Source organism: Neovison vison, chromosome 12 (genome assembly GCF_020171115.1).
Source record: "Neovison vison isolate M4711 chromosome 12, ASM_NN_V1, whole genome shotgun sequence".
NCBI classification, from domain to species: domain Eukaryota; kingdom Metazoa; phylum Chordata; class Mammalia; order Carnivora; family Mustelidae; genus Neogale; species Neogale vison.
The window spans coordinates 8,031,244-8,042,363 of NC_058102.1; the positions used below are offsets into that span (position 1 = coordinate 8,031,244).

The window sequence follows — 11,120 nt, forward strand, 5'->3', positions numbered from 1 at the left end:
CATGCTCTCTCCCTCTCTCTCTTTCTCTTCCTCTCTCTCTCAAAAAAAAAAAAGTTTATTTTTTTAGTAATCACTACACCCAATGTGGGGCTTGAATTTATGATCCCCAGATCAAGAGGCACATACTCTTAGCCAGTCAGGAGCCCAAATTTGACAATTTTAGATACCTCAAATAAGTGAAACCATGGTATTTGTGGTGGTATTTATCTTCTGTGACTGACTGGCTTATTTTCCTTAGCATAAACTCTGCAGGGTCCATCTGTGTCATTGCATATTACAGGATTTCCTTCTTTTTTTAAGACCGAATAATATTCCCTTGTGTGTATATACCACTTTTTAAATCCACTAATCTGTAGATTGTTTCCATATCTTGCCTATTGTGAACAGTGCTGCATTGACATGGTAGTGCTGCTACCTCTTCATAATCCTGACTTCTGTTATTTTGTAAAGATACCCAGAAGTGGGATTGCTGGATCATATAGAAGTTGTTTGTTTGTTTGTTTGTTTGTTTTTTTAAGATTTCATTTATTTATTTGACAGAGATCACAAGTAGGCAGAGAGGCAGGCCGAGAGAGAGGAAGAGAAGCAGGCTCCCTGCTGAGCAGAGAGCCCAACGCGGGGCTTGATCCCAGGACCCTAGGATCATGACCTGAGCTGAAAGCAGAGGCTTTAACCCACTGAGCCACACAGGTGCCCCCATATAGAAGTTTTATTTTTAATTTTTTTAAAAAATTTTTTGAGAGGCCCCCTTCTACACGATCACGCTGAGCTAGTACCCGCGCCTGGAATCGGGTTGCAACCCCGGCTGCGCCTGCCGCCTGCCACTGCCTCTGAACCATGGACCCCCACAAAGTGAGCGAGCTTCGGGCTTTCATGAAAATGTGTAAGCAGGATCCGAGCGTTCTGCACACCGAGGAAATGCGTTTCCTGCGGGAGTGGGTGGAGAGCATGGGGGGTAAAATACCACCTGCCACTCATAAAACTAAATCAGAAGACAGTAGCAAGGAAGAAAAACCAGATAGTAAGAAGGCGGAGGAAAACATAAAGACAGATGAACCATCAAGTGAGGAGAGTGATCTAGAAATTGACAATGAAGGTGTGATTGAACCAGATACCGATGCCCCTCAAGAAATGGGAGATGAAAATGCAGAGATAACCGAGGAAATGATGGATCAGGCAAATGATAAAAAAGTGGCTGCCATTGATGCCCTAAATAATGGTGAACTACAGAAAACCATTGACTTGTTCACAGATGCCATCAAACTAAATCCTCGCTTGGCCATTCTGTATGCCAAGAGAGCCAGTGTCCATCAAATTACAGAAGCCAAATGCTGCCATTCGAGACTGTGACAGAGCTATTGAAATAAATCCTGATTCAGCTCAGCTTTATAAGTGGCGCGGGAAAGCACATAGACTTCTGGGCCATTGGGAAGAAGCAGCGCATGATCTTGCCCTTACTTGCAAACTGGATTATGATGAAGATGCTAGTGCGATGCTGAAAGAAGTTCAACCGAGGGCCCAGAAAATTGCTGAACATCGGAGAAAATATGAGCGAAAACGTGAAGAGCGAGAGATCAAAGAAAGAATAGAAAGGGTTAAGAAGGCTCGGGAAGAACACGAGAGAGCCCAGAGGGAGGAAGAAGCCAGACGACAAGCAGGAGCTCAGTATGGCTCTTTCCCAGGTGGCTTTCCTGGGGGAATGCCTGGTGGCTTTCCTGGGGGAATGCCTGGTAATTTTCCTGGAGGAATGCCTGGAATGGCAGGGGGGATGCCTGGAATGGCAGGAATGCCTGGGCTCAATGAAATTCTTAGTGATCCAGAAGTTCTTGCAGCCATGCAGGATCCAGAAGTTATGGTGGCCTTCCAGGATGTGGCCCAGAACCCAGCGAATATGTCAAAATATCAGAGCAACCCAAAGGTTATGAATCTCCTCAGTAAATTGTCAGCCAAATTTGGAGGTCAAGCATAATGCCCTTCTGACAAAGAAAGCCCTTGCTGAAGGAAAAGCAACTTCGATCACCTAATGGATGTCACAATAATACAAACCAGTGTACCTCCGACCTTCTCATGAAGAAAGCTGGGGTGCTGTGAAGAGAGTCCCTACCCCTCTGCTCCCCGTGCAACTGAAACATTCTACAATGGTTTGCCATTAGGGTATTCATTCAGATAATGTTTTCCTACTAGGAACTACAAACTTTAAACACTTTTTAAACCTTAAAAATATTTAAAAACATATTAAAAGGGTGTGTTAGTCCCTACATTTTTCTTTACTAATCATTTCAGTTTTTTTCCTTTGGATTAATTGGGCAAGGAAGATATTTCAGTGTGGAAGATTCATTGCTCAGTTATAATGAGTGAAATAAAGGTTTATTAGTGGGAGGTAAATAATACATTAAAATAGATGAAGTTTGAGTTGGGAAAAAAAAATTTTTTTTTGAGAAAATTCCATGCTGTTTTCATGATGGCTACCATTTTGCGATCCCACCAATAGTGTAGAAATGTTCCAGCTTCTCTGTATCCTTGTCAACATTTGTTGTCTTTTGTATTTTTGATAATAGACATCCCTGTCAGTATGAGGTGATAACTCATTGCGGTTTTATGCTGTTCTTTGGAGAACTGTCTATTCAAGTCCTTTGCCTATTTTTAAATTGGGTTATTAGTTTTTGAGTTGTAGGAATTCCCAATATATTTGGAGATTAACCACTTACCAGATATGTGATTTATAGATACATTATTCTCATTCTGTAGCTTGCTCTTTTCCTCTATTAATTGTTTCCTTTGCTGTGCAGAAGCTTTTTAGTTTGGTATATAGTCCCATTGGTCTGTTTTTGTTTTTGGTACCTGTGCTTTGGTATCATGTCTGTGAAGTCATTGCCATGACTCATATCATGAAGCTGTTCCCCTATGTCGTCTTCTAGGAGTTTTACAGTTTCAGGTGTGTTACATTTAAGTCTTTTTTTTTTTTTTTTAAGATTTTATTTATTTATTTGACAGAGACAAAGCAAGAGAGGGAACACAATACAAGCAAGGTGAGTGGGAGAGAGAGAAGCAGGCTTCCTGTGGAGCAGGGAGCCTGATGCGGGGCTAGATCCCAGGACCCGGGGATTGTGACCTGAGCCGAAGGCAGACGCTTAATGACTGAGCCATCAAGGCGCCCCTTGTTGTGAACTTTTATCATGAAAGAGTATTGGATTTCATCAGATGCTTTTTCTGCATCTATTGAGATGATCTTTTTTTTTTTTTTAAAGATTTTATTTATTTATTTGACAGACAGAGATCACAAGTAGGCAGAGAGGCAGGCAGAGAGAGAGGAGGAAGCAGGCTCCCTGCTAAGCAGAGAGGCCGATGCGGGGCTCGATCCCAGGACCCTGGGATCATGACCTGAGCTGAAGGCAGAGGCTTTAACCCACAGAGGGAAGGGCAGAAGGAGAGGGACAAAAGCAGACTCCTCGCTGATTGGAGAGCCTGACATGGGACTGGATCCCAGGACCCTGAGAACATGAACTGAGTCAAAATCAAGAGTTGGATGCTCTGACTGAGCCACCCAGGCACCCCAAGACGATCATGTGGTTTTTGCCCTTCATTCTATTAATGTATTCCATCATATTAAATAGTTTTCATATGTTGAACCATCTTTACATCACAGGGATAAACAAGTCTGACTGTTGCTGACTATCTCCTCCACTATTGCCCTTGGCTGAGCCACCCTCACCTGTCTCTCGGACTTCTTCAGTAGGATTCTTATTGTACTCCTGGTTTCCTCTCATGCTTTGTTCCCACCCAGCTCTGTCCTTTCTGCTCTAAATGATGGTTTAAAAATGCTGTCTGTTGTTTTCTGGTTAAAAATCGAGCCTATGTGATTTAAAAAAGTTTATATCATATTGTAATAAAAATTTAAAAATCAAAAGTTAAAGTAATAATCCTTGACCTCAGATATCTAGAACAAGTTATACCATGGAACTCTCTTGCTCAGTAGTATTGAGGCCTAAACAGAATCTCTCATCTCTGTTTCATTTGCTATCCGTATAATCCTGCTGGATTCATTGTAATTCCAGTGCATTGCCTGGTCTGTTTTATTGAGCTACTCTTCCCTTTCAGATTGGCAGAAATGATAACAGGTCTGGATTTTGTTGTAAGTTTTTTTTTTTTTTGGTAAGCCAGTATGAGGAAAGATTTGGCATTTTAAAAGACTGGGGCTTCTGGCTGGCTCAATTGGAAGAACATGCAACTCTTGATCTCAGGGTCATGAGTTCCAGCCCCACATTGGGTGTAGAGATTCTTAATTAAATAAAACTTAAAAAAAGACAAAAGAGGGGCGCCTGGGTGGCTCAGTGGGTTAAAGCCTCTGCCTTTAGCTCAGGTCATGATCTCAGGGTCCTGGGATCGAGCCCCACATCGGGCTCTCTGCTCAGCAGGGAGCCTGCTTCCTCCTCTCTCTCTCTCTCTGCCTGCCTCTCTGCCTACTTGCGATCTCTGTCTGTCAAATAAATTAAAAAAAAAAAAAAAAGACAAAAGATAGTGTGCTGAACCAAACAGCCCAGAGTCTTCCTTACCTATTCTGTTATTTATAGAAAAGGAATGTACTAATGTGGAAATCCTGAATTGGAAATCAGGAGGCCAGGGTTTTCCTCTTGCCTTTGCCCCTAATTTGCTGACTTTGAGGAAATTGTTTATAACTCTTCCGGGCTTTTACTTTCTTCATCTACTGAAGTCATTGGATACTCTAGGTTTCCTCAAACCCTAAAATTCAGCAATTCTGCCATCTTTTTGACAGGGTTTTGAAACAAAGGAAGTCTTCTTTATCTATTTTACCATGCTGATGTTCTCCTATCTGTTGTAATCCGAATACCTAGAAAAAGGAAAATAAATTTTAATCTGTCATACTCAGCTATTATGATAAGTAACTCCAGAATCATGATTATAAGAAAAGTCTGGGCATATAATAAAGTACTATGCAGATGACAGATGATTACATATCACCATGGTGAAAAATGTAGATAAGCAGTCCCTTCCTGCCTACTTTCTGTGAACTACTCTATGGTCGCAATTGTAAGGTCCACTTCAGAGAGCTTCTGGGACTTTACTATGCTTTCCTTGATTTGCAAGACTAGTTCCTTGCAGTATTCTCTTCGTATTATATTTTGTGCCTAGAGTGTGTGTAATTCAGCCAGAGGTAGTACGGCTGAGGAATTCATTGCTTTGGGCATTGGAAACCTTACTCTTTTATCCCAAAGCAGTTTTTGCAGGAAAATTAGGCACCAGAAAAGACAAGGTTACCAATGTTATGGCTGTCTTGTTTGTGAGCTGGGCCCCTGGTGTCATGTAGGGAGCTGTGGTTTCCTTATTGCACATTTTGTTCTTCCCTAGACATGGTAGCTTGTTTTCTGAGATACTGGTGAGCTGTCTTGTGACTGTGTTTGCTTTCAGGTTACTGGGAGCACTGGTAGACATCTGTTCAAGTCCTGTGAAAATAGGCAAAACAAGGCTCTGGTGTTTTAATCGGGTGAGTTGTTCAGTGGCCCTTAGATAACTCTTCAGGCTCTTTTGCAGCACTATTTCTTAAAGGCATTTTTTTTTTAAATCTCATTTGGTAAAAGAGATAGAACATATGTCCTAAACTCTCTGAGCTGCCTCGTCCGGCGAGGCACTGGGCATGGCAGTGCGTTGTGTTCAGCTCACGTCTTTGTACGAGTGGCCCGATTACCGTCAGCCTTTCTCGAGAGAAAGAATAGTGATGTGCATACAGTGGCTGTGTAACTAATGAACTGAATTTGGGGCAAGTATAATTGTAATAGCAAAGGAGGTAATAGTGTTCATATGTTGATAGGTAGGTTTTACCCCTGATTTTAGAACAAATTGTGCCTTTTCCTCAGGGAGTCTAAGTTATTAGACAGCCTCCCTAGTAAAGAAAGGTGTGTGTGTAACAGTTAAAAGTGGTAGTCAGTGGCTAATTGAAGGAAATGACCCAAAGAAGTTTCTTAAGACTATGAATAAGAATATATCGATGAATTTCTGTACAGAAAGTAGGTGAGTGGTTGCTGGAGCTAGAAGAGGGGGATAATGGAGAGTGACTACTCACAGGCATGGAGTTTCTTTTAGGCTAATGAAAATGTTCTGGAATTAGGTAGTGGTGGAACTTTGTGACTATACCAAAACCCACTGAATTGTACACTTTATTTTTTTATTTTTTTTTAAAGATTTTATTTATTTATTTGACAGAGAGAGATTACAAGTAGAGAGGCAGGCAGAGAGAGAGAGAGAGGGAAGCAGGCTCCCTGCTGAGCAGAGAGCCCGAAGCGGGACTCGATCCCAGGACCCTGATATCATGACCTGAGCCAAAGGCAGCGGCTTAACCCACTGAGCCACCCAGGCGCCCCAAATTGTACACTTTAAAATGTAGAATTAATGGTATGTGATTTATATCCCCCCCAAACTGTTATTTTAAAAAGATAGGACCAAATTATTTGTCTCAGTAAGATATTTACCTCCTTTGTTCAGTAGAAGAATATGAAAAAATTTTAAAAAGATTTTTAATTTTTAAGTAATCTCTGTACTCAACATGGGGCTTGAGCTTACTGACTAAACAAGCCAGGAGCCCCAGAACAGTATGAAAATCTGAAACACGGAATGTCCCCCACCGCCAATTATTTATTTATTTATTTGTGAGAGAGGGATCAAGCAAATGAGAGAGAGCCCAAGCGTGGGGAGGGGCAGTGGGAGAGGGACAAACAGACTCCCCACTGAACAAGTTGCTATACCCAGCTCAAGGCTTGATTCATGACCTGAGCTGAAGGCAGATGCTTAACTGACTGAGCCACCCAGTGTCCCTGGGATGCATTTTTTTTTTTTAAAGATTTTATTTATTTATTTGACAGAGAGAGATCACAAGTAGGCAGAGAGGCAGGCAGAGAGAGAGGAAGGGAAGCAGGCCCCCTGCTCAGCAGAGAGCCCGATGCGGGACTCGGTCCCAGGACCCTGAGATCATGACCTGAGCCGAAGGCAGCGGCTTAACCCACTGAGCCACCCAGGCGCCCCCTTGGGATGCATTTATTAAAGATAGTCTGTATCATCATTTTCCTAGGCTCATGCCAACTTGAAAATCATAATTATAAAGAAAAAATTTTGTTTTGTTTAAAGATTGAGTGTGAAATTTAAAATTCTATAGTATATGTCTTTATGGGTGAACATGAGAGGAAGAAATTGTATATTGCATATTGGATATCTGTAATCTAGAAATAGAAATATGACAAAGAGAAAGCCCATTTGTCTAATAAAACTATAAAAATTGGGTCATTCTTAAATAACAAGATACTATTTCTTTTTTTAAATTTTTTAAAATTGATTTTATTTATATATATATTTTTTTCTTCATTTTTTTAAAAGATTTTATTTATTTATTTGTCAGAGACGGAGAGCGAGCGAACAAGCACAGGCAGACAAAGAGGCAGGCAGAGGCAGAGGGAGAAGCAGGCTCCCTGCCGAGCAAGGAGCCCAATGTGGGACTCGATCCCAGGACCCTGGGATCATGACCCGAGCCGAAGGCAGCTGCTTAACAAACTGAGCCACCCAGGCATCCCATGATTTTATTTATATTTTTGACAGAGATCACAAGCAAGCAGAGAGGCAGGCAGGAGGGCGGGGGAAGCAGGCTCCCACTGAGCAAAAAGCCCAATGCGGGGCTTGATCCCAGGATCCCGGGACCTTGTCCTGAGCCGAAAGCAGAGGCTTTAACCCACTGAACCACCCAGGTGCCCCCGAGATACTATTTCAAACACTTCAATTTGTGCAAATTTCATCAAGTCTAATAGTATCAATTGTTAAGGGTGGGGAAGAGAAACCCTAATACACTGTTGAAGGGTGTCTAATTTTTGGCAAGATTTTGTGAGGTATATATACCCTATAGTGGAGCCTTGATTTTTTTTTTTTAAGATTATATTTATTTATTTGAGAGAGAAACAGAGATAGCGAGACAGAGCACAAGCGAGGAGGAGAGGAAGAAGCAGTCTCCCCCTGAGCAGGGAGCCCGATGCAGGTCTCAATCCCAGGACCCTGGGATCATGACCTAAGCCGAAGGCAGACATTTAACTGACTGAGTCACCCAGGTGCCCCGTGCCTTGGATTTATACAACAGGAAACATGCACTAGCATTTTTTATTTCGGTTATGTATTTTTTTAAAAGATTAATTTATTTATTTGGCACAGAGAGAGAGAGATCAAGATCACAAATAGCAGCAGGCAGGGGCTGGGGAAGCAGGCTCCCTGCCGAGCAGAGAGCTGGATGTGGGGCTTGATCCCAAGACCCTGGAGATCATGACCTGAGCTGAAGGCAGAGGCTTAACCCACTGAGACACAGCCACCCCTTCAGTTATATTTGTAAGAGGAAAAATTTGGAAACTGCCCCAACTGTAGAGGAATGGATAAGTAAGCAGTAGTATTTTAATGCAGTTCATTACTGTAACAGAATGGACAAATGAGATTTTTGTGTGTCTACACAGATAAATCCTGGAAACTGTCGAGGAAAAAATAAGTTACAAGAAATTAAATGTGATACCCCTTCTGAATGTTAAAAACAAAATAGTGCTGTGTTGTCTATGGATCCATACATGTATGCTGCAAAATACTACTTTTGAAGATTTATTTGCACGAGCTGGAGGGGTTGAGGGAGAGGGAGAGAGAATTCCAAGCAGACCCTGTGCTGAGCACATAGCCTGGTGTGGGGCTTGATCCAGGACCCTGAGATTGCCATCTGAGCCAAAACCAAGAATTGGATCCTCAACTACTGTGCCACCCAGGCACTCCTGCAAAATTATTTATGAAAACCCATGGATTAGAAGAAGATACATTAATTTCAGTAGGAATTTTACTTCTGAAAGGGGAGAGAAGACAGTGGAATGAGCAGGGAAATCAACTAACTTGCAATTTTCTGTTTCATAAAAAAACTGAAGCAAAAATGGCAGTATGTTATAATTGTTACATTTGGATTATGTATCATTTCACTTTTCTGAATTTTAGACTCTTTCATAACTAAAAATGAAAAAAGAAAAGTGGGAACATTGTATGGCATTGGCTTTTAAAAAACTAATCAGCTTATACATGTTTCCTCAGATATTTTCATATTTACTGTCATAGAAATAATTCGTCCTAAAGGTCATGAACATTAGTTTTTGAAGAAGTGCAGTGTAAGTGCTGTGGATTATATCATATTTTTATTTTAAAATCTTCACATCCATATTTTTTCTTGATTGAAAAATGCTTGATCAGTGCAAGAACACATTATTGTGTTATTGGCATATTGAGTTCTTATTAAATGTACACAGGTTTTTTGTTTGTTTGTTTTTAAAGATTTTATTTATTTATTTGAAAGAGATAGGCACAGTGAGAGAGGGAACACAAGCACGGGGAGTGGGAGAGGGAGAAGCAGGCTTCCCGCTGAGCCTGCTCTACTGAGCCACTGAGGCACCCCCCACATAGGTTTTTATGTTTTATAGTTAGGACCTGGCTTTTCCTCTGTGCGAGCCCCGTGTCTTTTGGTTGGTGGTATGAGACTGCTGCCTGCAAGTGTGCCCTTAAATTCTTTCACATGCTTTGATTCTAAAGAAGGCTGTGCACTAGTATGGTGTTGGCAGGCAGTTACAAAATTGTTTGATGACTTAAAGGTTTATTGCTACTAATATTTTTAATAAACATTTATTGTTTATAATAAAGTGTAAATTACCATATGGAAGTGTGCTTTTTGTAGAGCTTCTTGGAGTAGAACTTTTTAGAACTGAACAATGGAATGAAGGGTGGTATTTGTTTTAGCTACTCATCTTAAATCTTAGCACAAGATTTGCATGTCTTTATAAAAGTTGGGGATTCCTTAGTATTTATCTTTTAAAGAGCAGACTTGGTTCTGAATATTCTCCCAAATACTGTCAGTTTCCTTTCTGTCATTCTTAGAGGAAAGAATGTTACTAGGATCTCTTCTGTTTACTATGGAAAATGTTCCCTTCTTAGTTTCCTTTTTTCCCAAGAAGTGATTGAGTCTTTGTATTTTAGATTGAGTTTTCAAGTTAGACTTTCCTCTAGAGCAGTTTTTTTTTTAAATTATAGTATAATTGGCATTAGTATTATATTAGCTTCAGGTGCACAGCATAATGAGTTGATAATTTACAAATGTTGTAAAATGATCAGTATAGAGTGCCTGGGTGGCTCAGTCGTTAAGCGTCTGCTTTTGGCTCGGGTCATGATCCTAGCGTCCTTGGATCAAAACCCACATCGGGCTTCCTGCTCCATGTGAAGCCTGCTTCTCCGCACCCCCATCCCCTGCTTGTCTCTCACTGCGTCTTTCTCTGTCAAATAAATAAAATCTTTTTTTAAAAAATCACTACAGTAAGTCTAGATAACATCTGTGACCATACATAGTTACAGTATTTTCTCTTGTGGTGAGAACTTTTAAGATTTACTCTCTTAATAACTTTCAAATATATAATACAGTATTATTTTTTATTTTTTTAAGATTTTATTTATTTATTTGATAGACAGAGATCACAAGCAGGGAGAGCAGCAGAGAGAGAGGGAAGATGGAAGCAGGCTCCCCGCTGAGCAAAGAGCCCCATGTGGGGCTCGATCCCAGGACCCTGGGATCATGACCTGAGCCGAGGGCAGAGGCTTTAACCCACTGAGCCACTCAGGCACCCCTATAATACAGTATTATTAACCGTAGTTACCATGCTATACATTACATCCCATGACTTATTTTATAACTGGAGGTTTGTGCTTTTTTGACCCCTTATTAACTCATTTGCTCCACCTCTCCACCTCGGGCAGCCACCAGTTTGTTTTCTGTATCTATGAGCTCCTTTAAAAGAAAAAAAAATTTTTTTAAAGTAGGCTCCACACCGAACATGGGTCTTGAACTCATGACCCTGAGCTGAGATCAAGACCTGAGCTGAGATCAAGAGTCAGCTGCTCAACTGACTGAGCCACCCAGGTGCACCTCTCCTTTAAAAAAAAAAAAAAAAAAAAAAAGTTTCTCTCTCTCTCTCTCAAATAAATAAAATCTTTAAAAAATAAATTAAAAAAAACTTTTTAGATTCCACCTATGAGTGATATCATATGATATTTGTCTTCCTCTGTCT

General features: G+C 40.9%; 1 pseudogene; it reads left to right on the forward strand.

Moving 5' to 3' along the window:
- Positions 1–822: 822 nt before the first annotated feature.
- Positions 823–2,258, forward strand: LOC122892594 (annotated as a pseudogene).
- The last annotated feature ends 8,862 nt before the right edge of the window (positions 2,259–11,120 follow it).